At 46.2% G+C, this 17,281-nt stretch overlaps 1 protein-coding gene across 4 annotated transcripts in view; it reads left to right on the top strand.

The window, feature by feature from the left end:
• The first annotated feature begins 12,014 nt into the window (after positions 1-12,014).
• Positions 12,015-17,281, top strand: part of LOC144147094 (uncharacterized) — a 228,279-nt gene continuing 223,012 nt past the window's right edge. For all 4 annotated transcript variants that reach the window (XM_077679144.1, XM_077679143.1, XM_077679146.1 and 1 more), the window contains exon 1: positions 12,015-12,135. The gene's annotated coding sequence lies outside the window, so the exon portion shown is untranslated. The remainder of the gene's footprint in view (positions 12,136-17,281) is intronic.

Below are 17,281 nucleotides of genomic sequence, written 5' to 3'. Positions count from 1 at the left end.
ACAACCGTGTTATTTCAACCGTCTTCAACATGGCTCCCATCATTGCACGTGTACCGAGTTTTTCCTTTCGGTTTTCCTCAACCGCTTGCCTCTTCGCCACGGAAACAGGAAAGGGGTTGACCATGCTGCCAGGACAAGTAACAAAGCGGCAGTGTCCAGCCAGGGCGGAGGCAGAAGATGCGTACTCCCCTGGTTTATCGTCGGTTGATCCTGAGGTGGAAGGGGTAGGGGACGCTGGGTGGGGGCGATAAACTTGCTTTCACTAAAAAAGTAGTGCTGCCTGGCCATTCAGCTTGAACTACTGATTCTCCACCGGTAATTTTTTTAAGTGGGTCATTTTGCTACCCACTGTCTTGTCCCAGACATTCAAGTCAATTAATAGTGCTAGTAACACACGAGGTCTACTTATTATTGGTCTACTTATCTGGCTCTAACAATTAAAGTGCAGTTTTATTTTTAATTTCTACGAATGAAGTGTTAATTGAGATCACTTATTAAAATAAGCAGTGGTAATTTATTTCTGCTTCCCAACATTTTGTTCCTAAAAGTAACTAAAGGCCCACCTTCAAGTTTCCCGGAAATCTTATGACGCATGCGGGGTTACAAATAGCTTATCGAAAGCAAGTTTTTTCAAATTATGATTCTTCGAAGTTGTGCGCCCTTTATTAAAAATCGCATTCTGAAATGCTGGTTTATGGAATCCCCACGTTCGTTTGCTCCTTTAGTTTTATTTGTTGCTTTTATATTCAACCTATTTACCATTCGACCGACTTTTATTTCAGTTCTTTATTCTTCTTATTGAGCATGTTGTCGCTAAGTACGTCTATGAATTTCTCAGAGAACACAATGTGCTATCTAAGCATCAGTATGGCTTCTAAAAGGAGTGATCTACTGTTACCTAGTTAGTTACAACTGTCCATGAATTTTAACATGTGCTTGATGTTTCTTGGCAAAGTGATGTACTGTTTTTAGGTTTTTGTAAAGCCTTCGATAAAGTGCCTCAAGGAAAGTTGTTATACAAATTACAGTTTTTAGGATTACCTACAAAACTTGTTCAGTGGTTTCAGGCTTATCTTCAAGATAGACGTCAGTATGTAGTGATTATTAATTTTACATCGACTGTTCTTCGTGTGTCTTGTGGATTTAGCTGCTGTCATTCATGAAAATGTGTCTGTGCGTTTGTTCGCGGCTTATTGTGTCATTTTTAAACAAATTTCCTCACCGTGTAATTATGTGGCTTTACAAGAAGCCCTTACCGCTATCGACAACTGGTGTCAGAACGGGGCATGCAGTTAAACACTAAAAAAAACTATGGTACTACGTATCACCAGAAAACTAAGTCCAAGTCAATTCCACTATACTGTAAGAGGCACTAACATAAATAATGTAGATAAAATATAAGTACTGGGGGGTCAATCTCACGAGCAAGCGAACTTGGTCAACCCACATATCTGATATTACCACTTCCGCATTACGTAAACTCTTGTTTCGAAAAAGAAAACTAGCATCTGCACCCTCGCGCACTAAACTTCTAGCCTATAATGCCTGTTTTGGTTCAAAGCTTCAGTATGCTTGCATTATTTGGGATCCGCATACCAAGAAAGATATTATGAATCTGGAACGTGTTAACAGAAAAGCAGTTTGGTTTATTTTTGGCCAATACCGCAGGCTTGATTCCCCGACCATCCTAATGCAACTAAACGACATTTCTACTTTAGAAGCTCGAAGAAAGTTCAGTCGTCTTTTCTTTCTTTACAATTGTTTGTGTGGTAATGTAAAAATTGATCTTCCTGACAGTGTTAAACCGCTAAACAGTCTAACCCCAATTTTTGCCCGATCAAATGCCTTCAAATATAGTTTTTTTTTCTAGAACTGTGGAGAACTGGAATTGTTTGCACTGTGACATCTTTCATACTAATAAGTTTCTTGGTGACCTGGAGCATAACCTTTTTTCTTAACTTTTGTTTTTTTTTTGTATTGTTGTCTGTTGTTTTTTGCAATTATGTTTGATGTAACCTCTCCTGCTTGGGCCAGGACATTGGCCTGCAGTATTGTGAAATAAATAAATAAATTTGCGATATGGCATTGATTGATGGTTTTTTTCATCATTCTGAAACATTCCGAGTATATTTCCGTATTTTTAAGTTTTTGTTTTTAAATGTATCATTCCTAAGTCGCAGCGTGTTTTGTTTTTCGCATTTTCTGTTTCCTTTATGCATTCCACGGAATTCGGTGATTTGGTTGATACTTGGAGTAGTTTATTATGCCTGCACAGGTTAATTTTTAAGTTAGGAAAATTCTGAGTCTCACTGAAAAATCCAGGCAGCCCCCTCCCCCTTTTCAGGTGATTTAGCTCTGGAAAGGTCAGAAATTAAAAATCCCTGAAACATATGGTAGAGGGGCGTGTAAAAATATACGCAGGCTATCCTAAAAAAGTGTTCTTGTTCACGCACTGGTTATGTATAACCAACCAGCGTACGTTATCTGATTTCAGAATTCCCGCGGAATGTCGGGAATACTTTAAAAAATTGGCTACAATCCACGCAGTGAAAGTAGTTGGGAGCCAAAGCGCTCATGCGACGTCACTTGAATTCACGCACATGGCTCTACAAGAAGTGAAACCAGAGATTGTACCAGCCGTTACCTGGCATTCACGGGGGCGGCGTCCCGAACGCAGCAGCAGCGTCGGCCACGGCCGGGCTAGAGCGGTGGGCGCCGCAACTGTAGCGCGGCCGTGAGTCGGGAGAATGAAACGGAGAGAAGCGTCTTTAGAAGGATGAGACACCGGAGCCTAGCCATACTGATGTGCTAGCTTGGGGCTACACCACCACGTGACAAAACCGCAGACACCGAAACAATGCGACATGTGACCTTAGTGATTCCCATTTATACCGATTTAAACTAGTTAGCTGAGTAAATTTGAGAATCACGAGAAAGCTGGGGGAACTTTTATAATTCTTATTTATCAGAACAACTGGCTACTTTCGCCTTTTCTAATACCTCGTAAAACACAACCGAATTGGTATTCACCAATCATAAATCGGAGTGCCATTCGTGGTAAGCCGTGCGCAAAAGGTAGCGTTTCTCTAGTGCCCAGATGTGTGCATGTGGTTTGTACCTTTTTTCTCCCGCCGTGCAAACCAATCCTTAACGCGTGTTTGCCGTGCAACCACTTAATTCCGTCGGGTGCGAGTTACACTGGAGGTGCTGTCGAACAAGTTAAGCCGTGCGAAGGCACCACGCAATGTACGCGAAGCTGCACCAAAACAGGCCCAAAACAACCGGCGCTAAAGCAGACCGCGAAGCTGTACCGCCGACGCCGCCGCCGGTGAGCAGGCTTTTCTGCGCGGGGAACGCTGGTTAAATCCACCGCGACATCTCTAGCGCGCTCCGTGAGTCATGCTGCTGCTGCTGCTGATGATGATGATGATTGCTAATGGTTTCCCCTTTGTAGCGTGGTGATGGCATGTCATCTTACCAAAAAAGACTAATATACCTATCTTTTATACTCTTGGTTTAATACTAGCGCTGCTTAGGGCAGGAACAAAAGCTTATCAGGCACAAAATACTTTTTTTTCTGTTACAGGTGGTAACTGTCTTAGGCAATATTCTCCTCTCTGATTTTCGTACATCAGCATTCTAATCTTCTTTTCGTCCCCTCGACAGCCTTGAAGTTAACTTCCTCTGTGCTACCCTTAAATCCTTGGGCTCCTTGAAGCCGAATATTTCCCTCATGTAGATTCGGATGGATACCCTCACATTCTAACCCTGTGTGCCGCATAGTTTCTCTTTCTTTTCCGCAGACCACGCAGACCACATCATGTTGTGATACTTCCCCGCAAAGCTCTTCGTTCGCAAACAACCTGCTGTAGCCTCAAAAAGCAAAGCACTGCCCTGGGAATTATGGTAGAAATCTTCCTTTCTGATGTTCAATTTCTCAGACCTGTACATCTCTAACAACGTTTTAGCTTTTATTTTTTCTCTTTATTTATTCGTTTCAATATGCCTTGCTTATTTTTTGGCTACCTTGGCTGTTTTGGATTCTCAACTGTTCTTTCCGTATTTCATCGTTAGCCTTCTAGTCTTTCTTAACCACTGCGTGTCCACGCTTTTCAAGTATAGGTATTTAAAAACCTGCGCAGCCCAACGTCGTTGATCCATTGCTCTCAACCTCATCTCAAACATATTTTACTGTGTGCTTCTAGAACTTCAAATGACGCCCCGCCCATACCTCCCTGTACTGCTTCGTTAGTTGTTTTTCCATGGGCGCCTTGGGGCAAATGTCCCACCCTTCTGTGGTTCACTAATGACTGATAGAACGTCTGATTTGAAGCAGAGTACAGCATTCCCAAATGTGAGACCCGGAAATTTGCGAAATAGGTGCTTGTGTTTTTACACTGACTACATGACTCGATGCATCCCCAACAACAATGACTTCTGTGGAAGTGTGGTTGTTGTGGAACGACAAGCGGACGCGAGTTCATGGCTGTGCCGAACCGAGGTTTATTCCTGTAGTTTCGCGTCGGCGACGGCCCCGAAGGGCGAAGCAGGAGACGTACGGTCGGGTCGAAGAGTCGAGTCAAGACAAAAGAGAACCTTTATTCAGACTGACGTCACATATATACCCGCGGCGTAGCCCCCTGGTGGTACAGCCCCCGAAACGCCGAGATGCGAAAACCCCGGATACTACATACTTCCCCCCTTGAAACGAACTCCCTCTTGGGAGAAAAGGCTAGATACAGGAAACGAAATAACTCAAGATATCTACACAAACTCGATCAAGATATAGTCTCTGCGCTGTCTACCCTTCCTTCGGGGACGACTACCCGTTGCAGAGTTTGTCTCTACGAAACTTTTTTTTTCATACTTCATTTGTACTCTCCGAGCACCACTGCACTACGCTTTCCCCGCTACAATGTAGCACTGTTTCTGGTGAACCCTCTGTCACCTTCGTCTCCTCATTTTCTTTTTCTTGTCAGCGGACGTCCGTCGCCCCGCTGAGCTTATCTTGGGCGTATCCTCTTCGTTGTCCTTCTCGAGGCCTGCCTTAGGCTTGCCGGCCTTCTCGGTGCCTCCTTAGGCCTTCTCGACTTCTTTTAAGATCGTGGGCTTCCCCTCTTCGTAGGCCTTCTCGACGCCTCTCTCAGGATTGTCGGCTTCGTCGGCTTTCTCGATGTCTCCTTTGGCCTTCTCGGCTTCTTTCAAGATCGTGGGCTTTCCCTCTTCATAGGCCTTCTCGACGCCTCCCTCAGGCTGATCTGCTTCTTTTTCTTGAACCTTCTGAGTTGCACTTGTGCCCTCCCCAAGTTCAAACGAGTTCGCTCGAAATTTCTCTTGAAGATCTGTTAGTTGAGACTTTAGCAGCCGCATTTCTTCAGCGAATTTCACTTCTCTCCTTCTGCTCTGTAGTTGTTTGCCAGCATCGGAGGTGATCTTCGGTGAGAGTTAATTGGAGAGATAATAACATTTATTCCAAAGAGAGATCTGCCCTTTGGCACCACATAAAATGAGAGGGGTTCCTGAATATTTTTAAACTGAACCGACGTTGTGAAACATCCTGACACAGGTATGATATTCTGAGGTATCATACCTCAGGGTAATCTTTAAGAATTTTGGGTGGAGCTTCAAGTGCTATTTGGGATGCAAAATGACATTGAAAAATTTCTTCTGATAAAATCGAGACAGCTGAGCCTGTGTCTACAAGAAGGGACAGTGAAGTGTCATTCTCCTTGACATCAGCGTAGAATCCCTTCCTTGTTGAATTTGCGTGTTGGCCCATCTGGTTGACGACTATGGCTTTCTCGTCGTCGGGTGGGGTCTCGATGTTCAACAACGGTGGCCGGGTGTGTCGTTTCACACAAGGTGACGACGGATGCGTGGTTTCAGAACGCGGCAACCGGCAGGCATTCCTGAAGTGGCCGATTTTACCACACTGGAAACACGTCTTCCCCAAAGCAGGGCACTGTTGAAGCCGGCGCCACGTCCTGCCACAGCAGCCGCACGCTGGAGAACGTCGAGCACTGTTCTGGGCTAAACTAAGCCCAGGACGTGACGGTGATGTACTTCTGTTTGTTGAGATTGTGGGGCAAAACTGGCGACGTGGAAATCGGATGGCGCATTGTTGAAATAGAAGTGGTCGAATTGAACTATTTCTTCTCTGGCTGCTCGATCTCGTTGGAGCAGGTCCTCGACTTCACATACGTTTTGGATGACTTGGATGGCTTTGTCGAACGTCAGTGCCGGGCGTTCTATGATCAGGCCTTCCCTCGTGCGATCGGACGCAAGGCCCACGATGAATTGATCCACGAGTGACGCGCCTTCGTCGGAGCCGAAGTTGCATTGTCGACCCACGTATTGCACACGGCGCGCGAAGTCGATCGCTGATTCCGTGTTTGCTTGACATAAACTTCGGAACGGTATGCGGTTCGCCCGCTGTGATATCGAGACGTCAAAGTGAGCCGCGAGGCCCTCAACGAGGTATTATAGTCGTTGCCGGTGCTTGCGCCCGACGGTCTACCTAACTCGATCATATCAACAGTTTGATTCGCTTCCGCTCCCAAAAAAGTCTTCAAGAGCCCTGTTTTGCGTCGCGCAGTGAATTTTTCACAGCCTGCTGCGATAGAGTATGTTTCGAACGAGCGATGCCACTCGCGCCATGCGATTGCCGGCCTTTCCGGGCACGGCAGAAAGGCTGCGGCTTCGCGGCTATGTCAGCCATCTTGACACGATAATGAACGAAGTGGGCACGTGCCGCTTTAGTGCTCTTCCTGAAGTTTATATACACTCTAAGAACTCGAGGAGTGCTGGGCACTCTGTCTGGGAGTAAAAACTTTTGTCCCATATTTCACTCCCTTTGGAAGCACTGGGCGACTCTTCCGAGGAGTAGCGCATGGCGGCCAAACGAGAGGCGAAATACTCCCCGTGGGATTTACTTGCTGCTTTCAAAGCGGAGTACTTGAACCCTGTGTGGGGATCGCAATGCCATCACCAAGGCAGCGTTCCGTCACTCCCTTTAGCCGTGAATAAGCTCTATTGGCGGCGTTCCCGGATACTGCAGACGGGTGCTACTACTCTCTCTTGGAAAGCATCTCGTTACGCCTCAACAGCGTTCTGCTATTCCCCGCGAGGCAGCGTGTTTTCGCTCCGCCTGCTACTAGACACCCCCCCCCCTCCTCTCCCCCTTCCCCATGATGGTACTATAGGAAGTTACAAGCAAACAAAACAGGACAAGCTATTTTGAAACATGGAAAAGAAGAAAAAACAAGCGCAGACTTTATTTTAAAAGAAAAATACCACAACAATCGGTTCATTCTGCAATTTCACACAAAATGCAATTTATTGGGAATTAAAATATCACGGCATAAAAACGGTTCCTACTCCACATGCACACAGGAGACGTAGCGCCTATTTAGGATACATCCAAGAAAAATTCACAAATAAAAATGCAGCAAAGCAATTGAAAACACTGAAATACAAACATTAAATTATGACAAGAAAAATGACATTAACATCCACAAACAAAAAGGTACTGGCATTAGCACGAAAAGCGTCAGTAGAAATACAGCAGTGGGAGAATAGTTAACAGTATTAACATAAAACAAAATGGCCTTAGTACATCAGTGAGTGCTTCACATGGACTGGAAAAGCCAGTTCTTATTTAGCACACATAAAAAATATTTACAAATAAATTTTGCGAAAGAAAATTCTGGGACTAAAACAATTCAGCGTGGATTACTATTAACGCATTACAAGGTGCAATCAACACAAAAATAGAAAGCCATTGACACGGCAACTTTGCAACAGATATATGTTGGTGGGACAATAGGAAACCGCAGGAAACATTCCCACTGGGTTTTTTAGGCGGGTGGTTCCCAAATGAGGATGCGCTAGTAAGATTTAAAAAGGCAGAACTTGCTATTAAAAACAAACACGTTCGAGCTGACTGCTTCATAATGTTGGTGGCGGCCTTCAGAACAGTACCGACCAGGGCACCGTGCTTGAGCCGAAGTAACGTCTACAGAATAAAGAAGGCGCGCTTCTCCTTTGAAGCGTATTACACAATGAACGGCCAAAACACAGACAGCAGCAATGGGAACCCATCCACAATGTCCAAGGGTGTGAGGAGAAGTGTCTTGAATGCGACGGCCACTGCTGCTGACGCCTCGGGGATCTCTCCCTCTCTCAAAAAAAAAATCTTCGGGCAAGTAGCGTCTTCCCGCGGTTCCTACATAGGCAGAAAGAGGGGGACAGCAAAGATAAGTTCTACAATGAAAAAAATATTAACGAGTTTGACAACGTTAAATGAAGTTTATTGGGTCATAGATTAGTTTTTGCGCCGAGAGCACGCACTGAACCCGTATTGGAATTCCATACTGCTTGGCGCAGTAACCAGTCGATGCGAATGTGTGGTGACCTTGGATGCAGCCATGCTCATTGTGCCACTTGGGCAATGTCATGTCAGACAGCGCGCCCTACAGCTGTCTGCCTACGCACTGCGCCCCAAACCCATTAGTGCTTACGTGTCCGTAGCTAATTGTTTACCCCGCTATCGTTCCTGGTATAGCAACATTGCACAAAATTTAAGGAAACGTAACTCTTTTTGTAAGGTTATAATCCCTGAATAATTTGCATCGGATTTTGTTCTCGGCCGACTTCAACGTACGGCCAATTATACGTTCACAAGACCAGCGTGGAAAAGTTGCTAATGGGTCATATAGCTACTGTTTATCTTCATTCTCAAGTACGCTTCGTTGCACGCACGCTGCAGAGCGCAACATTTGATGAGTACCAATAGGCTCGTTATTGAAAGATCAGAACGCTCGAACATTAAACCACATGCAGCGACGGCGACAACCGACGCGAAAAAACTAATGTAATGGGTACAACAAACAGTGTGGGCGACAGCGACAAACGAAAAAAAGTAATGCATTGCTGCCAATGCCCTTCGTCGTCGTTGCTGCCGCTCGCTTGTGGGCTGCTTCTGTGAGGGAATAAGCCCGCGACGGCGACGGCCCGTCGCCTGCCGCAGTCGCCGCCGTCAGCGGCCTGTGTAAAAAAATTTCGCTTATCTGTGTCGCCCACAATACCGGTTTGCCGTACACACTGAAAGAGTTTTCTCGCGTCGCTCATCGCCTTAGACGCATGTAATTACCCCTTAACAGTGCGGGGCGTACGCCCCGAAAAGTCCCTTTTCCGTCCATCCTGCCCTCAATCAAAACGCAAAAAACCTGTCTGAACAGCATTTCAGTCTGCTGCTGTACGCGCGGCGGTCACTAAAATTATTGTAATTTTAGTGACTACCACGCGCTAGACGCGCTCCTATCACTCAGCCTATTGTACGCAATTCTTCGGAGCCGTGCAGGTAGCCACAGCTACTGCACGGCAGCCACTCTAACCCTAGCCGTCGACCTATGAGTACAGGGAAGCGCTGCGACTACTCACGCGACCATGCTTCTTACCTGCGAAAACATTCAGCTAGGATACCAACACTTCACGAATCAAAGGGACTGAAATGGTGCAAGAATCGACGCTGTTTGCATACGGGTACAAAAGCCGCCCTTCAAATCTACGAAACGGTCAAAATGAGTCACGAAAACGTTAGGGCTAACCGCTTCCGCGGACCGAAGTTAGAGAGCAACTCTGCTTCGCTAAATACATAAGATAAGAATACCAGGTTAACTAATGGTTCACCTCCACTTCCCGCCAGCGTTTCTTCGTCCGGTAGATAAATCCAAGGTCGTCATCCCGAAATTCCAAGCTTAAGGCGCGAAGCCTGCAAAGGCAGCGACTGCACTCCGTCTGCCCCGACCAATTGCGCGCGCATTGCTACACAGTGCACATAGTTCCGGTATCGGCCACTGCGCCGCCGCAGCTGTGATGTCTGTCCGAAATAAAAACTAGTTCCACGCACGCCCGCACGCACGCACGCACGAATGAACTAATATAAGGCTTGCTTACGTGTTCGTGATCTAACGCTGACGCAAAGGTAGCAAGCAGTTAGCGAGGATGCGTCCCACTGCGTTCAAGCAAGTATGACGATAAGGGAAAGTCAAACTTCCCATTTTGTGCAAGCCGTCTCCGAAGCTTCGGATAATTCTCGCGCCGAGATTGCTGGCGCCGAGAGGAGAAAACTAAAACCGACACCGGCGGCCTGCCGAGGGGCCAAGCCCGGAGCTCGAAACACCTGAAACCACCACCGTCGCAGCGAACGCGGCCGGACGTTTATACCAACGAGTGAGAGCTTTGGAGTCTTGCGTGGGGCGTGTGTGTCCTGTTCCCCGAGGAGAGTCGCCCACGCCTGCGCACCGCGTCAGACGTTTTCTCCCCGTGCTCTTCTGTGCTGGTGCACTGTAACCTCAGTTTTCTCTATAATTACACATTTAATCCTCAAAACCTAGTTTCTCCTATTCGATGCGAGCACGCGTCGTACTGTGTTCAAGCAAGTATGACGATAAGGGCAGGTCGAACTTCCAATGTTAGATGAAGCGTCTGTTTGAAAGTCCACTTCTTGTATAGCCCATTGTTTACAAAGCGCAGCCCTGTGTTCCGCGCTGGCGGGCATCACGGTCTGGCGCGATCAGTCGTCGCTCGCCCGGTCCTTGCGGGTGCACCGCTTGTGTCGGTTTTCACCGTCGACGCGAGATCGCGTGGCGGGAAATCCGCCGTGGTAGTGCGCCGTATCTTGGTCGGGCTGAACTACGGAGTCGCGGCGTCAACCGCCGTGACTCCGTATTCTTCCCTCCGTGGTGACCTTTTATGATGCGTAGCCTGCCAACTTTTTAAATGTCGATAACGAAGCCATGGCAGAGGAAAAACAAAAAGAAACAAAACGAATTCGAGACATGCGTTTTTTGAGTTTTGTTAAGCTTGCTGCATTCATGTCACTAAACGCTGCGAGCAATCGTTACACGAATTCATATCCTTGCACGTTAAAAACGCGCGTTGGCAGTATTCGGGCGCTTTTTACACAACTGCTTTATGTATTATTTACGTATGCAAATAAAGCATCGCTGATACGTTAGTGTGCGTAAATGGTAGGAGTGCACCTCCATGCTTACTCCCGCACTGGACAAGAATAAAATTGCAATTTTACTCTTCGTACTGGAGAGAGAAGACGATCTGCAGCTTCACTCTTCACTGGTGCGGGAGCGGAACTGGGGCTGCACTCCGCCGCGCACGAGAAGAGTACGCTGTCAGTTTTGCTCTTCCTCCTCATGGGAGCGAACATTGCATCCAACTCCCCGCAGCTTTCGAGATGAGCGCGCCAACGCTTGCAGTAGTACAATGACTGTTGGATTCTTCAACTACTCCCCCGATTTCTTACAGTGTAGTGGCCCGCAAAAAGCCCGTCCAGTTGATAACGTGGCATGGCGCCTTGGCGCTCCTAGGGAGTAGAACGAGCGCCTCCTGAGGGGTGGGGCGCATGTTGAACCACCCATCTTGTTGCAGAACCTTTGGGGAGTCGCATTATGAGCAGCTTTATTTTTTGAGTGCAGCCTCGGCAAGTTGTGCATTCAAGGTTACAGAAAATAGCGCTGGGAACGAAGGCGAGAAAAACCCCCGAGCACACGACAGAGCACCCGACAAAGGCTTGTGCTCTAGCCGTGTGTGCTCTGTCGTGCGTGCGTGTGCTCTGTAACAAGCAAACGAAAGAGGCGCGTGGTCTGTATGCTTTAAAGAGCCCGCGCTCTTTAATTTGATCCGGACTCCCGACTGCGACTGGGGTGTCCGACAAGGAACTAACTGAAAGTGTAGCAATTACGTGCGCTACATTCTACAGTTGCCTCTGCAAGACGTTAGTTCCTCATCGCTGCCCCAGAGGCACATACGCTACAAGATAAGGCACGGACGAACACGCAAATGGGGCCGCCAACACCAGTACAGGCAGGAAAAAGGCGGAGTCACTTGAGGCCTTTTCCGTTACCGGTTGAGTCAGCGGATGCTAATACATCCCATCGCGCGCCTGGCAGGGTGGGATAGCTTCCACTTCCGTGGCACACTGATCTCAAAACGTCTCTCCTGCCGCCTTGCGCGCGCCTTTATTGCGGTGCCAGCGTTGGCGTGCACTGCGACGACGGCCTCGGCAAGGATATGTATTTCGTCATTGTATAGATCAGCAAGAAAGCGAGTACACAGGTAAGCCGGGGTGCATATTCCTGCACTCAGCTTTTACTGCCATTTGGAACATCGGCTGCAAAAGCGAGAAGTTGTACTTGCACTTTATTTCGCAACAGCGTATTCAACACAGCAGCTACTTCGTAGTGAGTGAGTGGGTCGCCGAAAAAAAAAAGCAATATGTTCCTTTGTATCCCCCGAAGTGCGATATGACTTTGTGTGCCTTTTGAATGTAGGCTTGGTGATTATTGGCGTACGTGCTAGTCAGGGCATCGCAAATAAATAGTCCACCTAAGAACAACTTCTCTGTTTACAGGACTAATTACCGCAAGTTCGCCATTGCCGCGGAGCAAGGCGTATCAACGCAAATGATGCGGCAAGGCGCCGTAAATAGGAGCATTAGGGACATCGGTAGTTTTGTTTCGGACTACTTTTGATAAAACTATTGCCAAAAAAATTAGTAGGATGCGTTTTAGCTGCTAATTAGTACGTAAGTGAGCCAGCTAGTGTAACGCATAAATATATTCAAAATACACTTGTCAGAATTGTACACCCCGGTGTGTTTCTAGTATTCAGTCTGTTAGCAAAAGTGTCCAATAAAGTGGTGCTTCAGAAATATCTCTTTTACCCTCCTTCGTAGAAGCCTGGTGTGGCAGTGAACCAAAGGAAAACTTCTTAGAATAAATCAATGACCTTCACTGTAAATCATACCAGGAGAAATACAACGCAAGTTTTTAGCTGGGAAGCATGTTCACTTTTCGAATGGCAGAATTAACAGTTCAAGTAAATAGACCTTTAGTGGTACACTCGCTTGAAACAAAATATCTTGACCGCCAGTCGTGACTTTCAGAGATGATTCAGGTTTATACGAAAACATCATTGTCCCCTAAGTCTCAAAAAATAAAGGCGTTCCACTCAATGTAAAAGCTGTCGGAATTGCAAAGCAGTGATTAGCCATAATAGGCTGTAGCGCCGTTATCCTCTGACTGCTTCCACCCAATGCAATTCAAATTCCCCGCCTTCGCAGTGCGCACACGCCTCCGGCCTGAAACAGTGCCAGCGGGAGTTCTGTTCTTTTTTAGCTTGTTTTGCCTCCCGCGCGTGTCGGCGTTGCACTGCCACTTTTGTTTTGCTTACTATAATAAATAGGAACCCAACGAGCGTTCCTAACTAAATGAATGCGGGCGCTACCGTTTAATTACGTATATTAAAGACGATACTCTTTATTCGGCTACGAAAACACAGAAATATTGGTCTGTCTGTCTGTCTGTCTGTCTCTGACTCGATTAGGCCACCCGGCCAAAGAGAAATAAAATCTACGCAATAGCCTTACACACTCACAGCCAAATCTAAACATCCACGTCCGGTGCCGGTGGTCATACTTGGCAATCTTGTTGAACAAGAACAAGACATTACAAAAATATAAGGCAGAAAATCAATATATAAATGATATTTGCTGTGTTCCTTTCTTAATAGATTCATGGTTGCTTTGTTTTTCCTGTCGCAAATACAATACTACATCAACGCCAGAAGACCCTCGCCTGCTGTTGCAAGCGCTACCTCTTGGCGGCATTTAAGAAATCAAACCGCAGTACGAACGAAGGGTTCCGCTAAATGGGATCCACATTGCGCTTGGAACGCTCGTAAAGTAGGGCATCGTGATTTTATAAATGTTGTAGTAGAGTGCCTCAATTTACGCGGCCCTCCGCAGTACGGCAGCGCTGGCATCGATACACCCGACCTTGAGCTGTAGAACACGGTAAATGTAAATTGACTGGAGCAATTTCCTAGCGTGTTATTTTAGAGGGAACGAGACGGGAAAGAAAAGCAAGCAAGGGGGGTGGGCGACAAAGAGAAGGAAGATCTTTACTTGGCAGGCGCCAGTCGACTGTCGTCTTTCGGCGAGGTTTGCAACGAAAGTAGCAGATACGCAGCAATTTTTCTGCCTCGAATGTACGGGGAGATTTATCACAAGCGCCAGTGGTTTACAGGTTTCGAACGCTTAAGACTATACAGACCGCTTGGCTTTCGAAGCCTCTGGGTCACGCAGCGACGACGGGACGCAGTGTGGGTCTATTTGGGACCAGCGAGAGAGCTACGACGACAAGGCGAGCCCCTGAAGTGCTCTGCACTTAGTATAAAGCTTTGCGGAGCCCCAACACACCAAAGCTGGTCATTGCGGTACTTTTAGAATTGCGCGCGATACACTGTAACACATATACTTTGAGGCAAACGAAAATAAAAGTAATTTATCAAAACCACTTCTAATTTGTAACGCCAGGAAGAATCCATTGGTTTCTGTAGTGATTGAGGCATGCGTTCTATTTTAGCTCTAAAGACAGGAAAAATGCATGGTCTTGGCCAGCCAAACTTTGCATTTCGGGGTTCATTTTAAATGTGTTACTGCAGTTTTATTATGAGGATAGTCACAAAAGCGGTTAGAAAAGAGGTATAAAAATTTGTTTGACGATTACGACACTCCATAATGCGAAATGCGCGCAGAGAGAAGTGCAGGTTTTTTGGAGGCACCGCACACCTGCTGCGTCTCACGAAGTGATCGCTGGATCAGCGAATTCAGGAAGGCGCACTATATACTCTGGCGTTTTCTCGTCAAGCGTCGCCGCGGGGTATGTTGTCTCGTGCCTTTTGCCGTCCTTTCATCCTCCGATATATCTTCGGCGAACTCTTCCTTCTTTTGGTTATCTCGTAGTACCTCACCACCGGAGAGAGCATCTAGCGCCGTTTGGGTATTCTCAACGCCACCTAAAAAAGGCTTTCAAGGCCGGGAGGCTGGCCGAGTGACGTAGCGCTATTGGGCTGGCACCGACGACGCGCGAGCATGCTGGAGAAGCAATGCCGCGACTGCGCCCCGCTTCTGCCTGTACAGATTACTAGGAGAAGGAAAAAGGTGCATCACATAAGGAGTTTTTTTGTGGTAGCAAACATACTTCGGATTATTTATTTTTCAGACTCTGCAGTTGAGTTTTTGGAGATCTGTTCTCTTCGTCGCACATATTTTATTGCGGTGTAAGCAGAGGTGCTTGACAGGCTTATAGACATTACTGAAAATAAGTAACCGAATAAATTTACAATCATTTCACTGTGAAAAGCAACCGATTGCAATTGCAGCCATAGAAAAAGAAAACAGAAATTACCCTAGAGTAATCAATTTCATGTGATATTACTTTTCTTAAAATCGTTGTTTTACTTATGAACACATATACAAATAAAGCGGGAGATAAATAGCAAGGCGCCCAGTACACCTAGCCGAAAAAAATCGGTACGTGCGGAAATGTACCTCAATTTTATATCAAAGGCACTTTGGTCGCGCGCACTATCGGGTCAAATTTCAAAGCACAACTGCGCTTGGGCGAGTAATAAGAAAACGTCTTTTGAGCCCAGAAATATTGTAATGTGTAGTTTCGTAATCAATAAGAAAAAAACATTGGCTCCAACCCACCATGCGAGTTGGTTGGAAAGCAAAGCTTTAAAACACGCAGAACAATTGCTCGTGCGACGTCACTTGAATTCACACACGTAGCTCTACAAGGAGTGAAACCAGGCATTATGCCGGCAGTTACCTGGAATTCGCGGGGTCGGCGTCCCGAATGCGGCAGCAGCGTCGGCCACGGCCGGGCTGTAGAGCGGACGCCGCCGCTGTAGCCCGGCCGTGAGTCGGGAGAAGGAAAACGTAGTTGAGCGTTTTCGAAAGGTGATACAGCGGAACATAGCCATCCTGATGTGCTAGCTTCAGGCTACATCACCGCCCGACAGAAGCGCATACACCGCAACAATTCGGCATGTGTCTCCATTTCCTTAATTCGGTGCGCTGATAGAAGATGTGGGGAGTCGACTAAAGCGAGCGAACGACCCCACCGAATCTACAGGGCACAGGTGACGAAAGGGGTGACGAAACACAGGTGACGAAACATCTTGCACTGCTGAGCGTTTTGTTGTGTTCCTTTCTTTGAAAAATTACCCGAACACACCTCAACAAAAAATTGGACCGGGCACATTACCTCTCACTATTCTAAGCAAACCTTCGCTTACCTGAACGATCTTACAGAAATGTGCCGCTAAGCACTGCGGTAACTCTAAAACAACAATTTAACGAACGAAAAAATTGTCTCTTAAAAACATGCAACCAAGTTTATGAAATTTGTGATTTCCATGACTATTCATTCAGCAGTATGAGTACTTCAAATTAATTTTTTACCGTAAACGATGCAATACAGGACTGAATAAAGTTGGCAGTACACTTCCGAATTTACTCACTCGTGTGCTCTTAACGCACAAAATGTGAGCTGAAGGCGTTTACGAACATTTCTCAGTATTGTTTTAGTCCTGTCTAGACATTTTATTGGTTTTACAATCCTGTTCACCATATTGGCCTTTACTGATCAGTGACAATTTCGGATATTTAAAAGCTCCTGTGGTTTTAAATATTATCAATGACAAGAAGATAGAAGTTTTAAAATAGTTTTAACCTGTTTTCGAGTCAAACAATAAATTACATAGGCGTTTGATCATTGCCAAAAAAAAAAACGAAGGCAGATATGCAAAATTTGGATTAAAAATATCATTTTTCGCCGTCTATGGCCCACTTGAATTAGAGGCGTTCAAGTTGATAGCACATTCCTTCCATAACCAAGAAGCTCAGAGAGACGATAAATAGCAAATATTGTTCTCAATTGTACACAAAACCAACTTAAGCAAAATAAAGCAACCTCAGCATTATGGTACTATCGAGGAGAGCCGTCGAACGTGTTTATGTGCCCGAGGACTGGTTTCGCAAACCATAAAAAGTGACCTGGGTAGTTTTTTTAAATCCATCCCTCTGTTACTGCGGCAAGGGGTCTGTCCTCAATGAGGGTACCACCTAACAAGAGTAAAAAAGGCTGAAAGTTCTTATGATGCCTGTAGTTTATTGCATAATATACGTATTTTCGTGTTTTCGCGTGTTCAAATAATTAAGCGTAAGCATTTTCGGCTCAGGTAATCGAAGAATATCGGGCTTGGTCATTACACAATGCATTTTGTTTATAGGTACCGATGTTCTTTATTAAAATTGCCTCCAGGTTTGGCATTTCTGTAAAAAGCTCTGTATTTTTTCAGATAACAGAATGTTTTCCGTAGAATAATATTTCAAGGTGCCGCTAACAAATGG

The sequence above is a fragment of the Haemaphysalis longicornis genome, unplaced genomic scaffold (genome assembly GCF_048455015.1).
Source record: "Haemaphysalis longicornis isolate Haplotype H1 unplaced genomic scaffold, Haemaphysalis longicornis Haplotype H1 scaffold_7, whole genome shotgun sequence".
Lineage (NCBI taxonomy): Eukaryota > Metazoa > Arthropoda > Arachnida > Ixodida > Ixodidae > Haemaphysalis > Haemaphysalis longicornis.
Note: the sequence above shows the minus strand (reverse complement) of the source record. Positions and strands in the feature narration are given on the sequence as shown.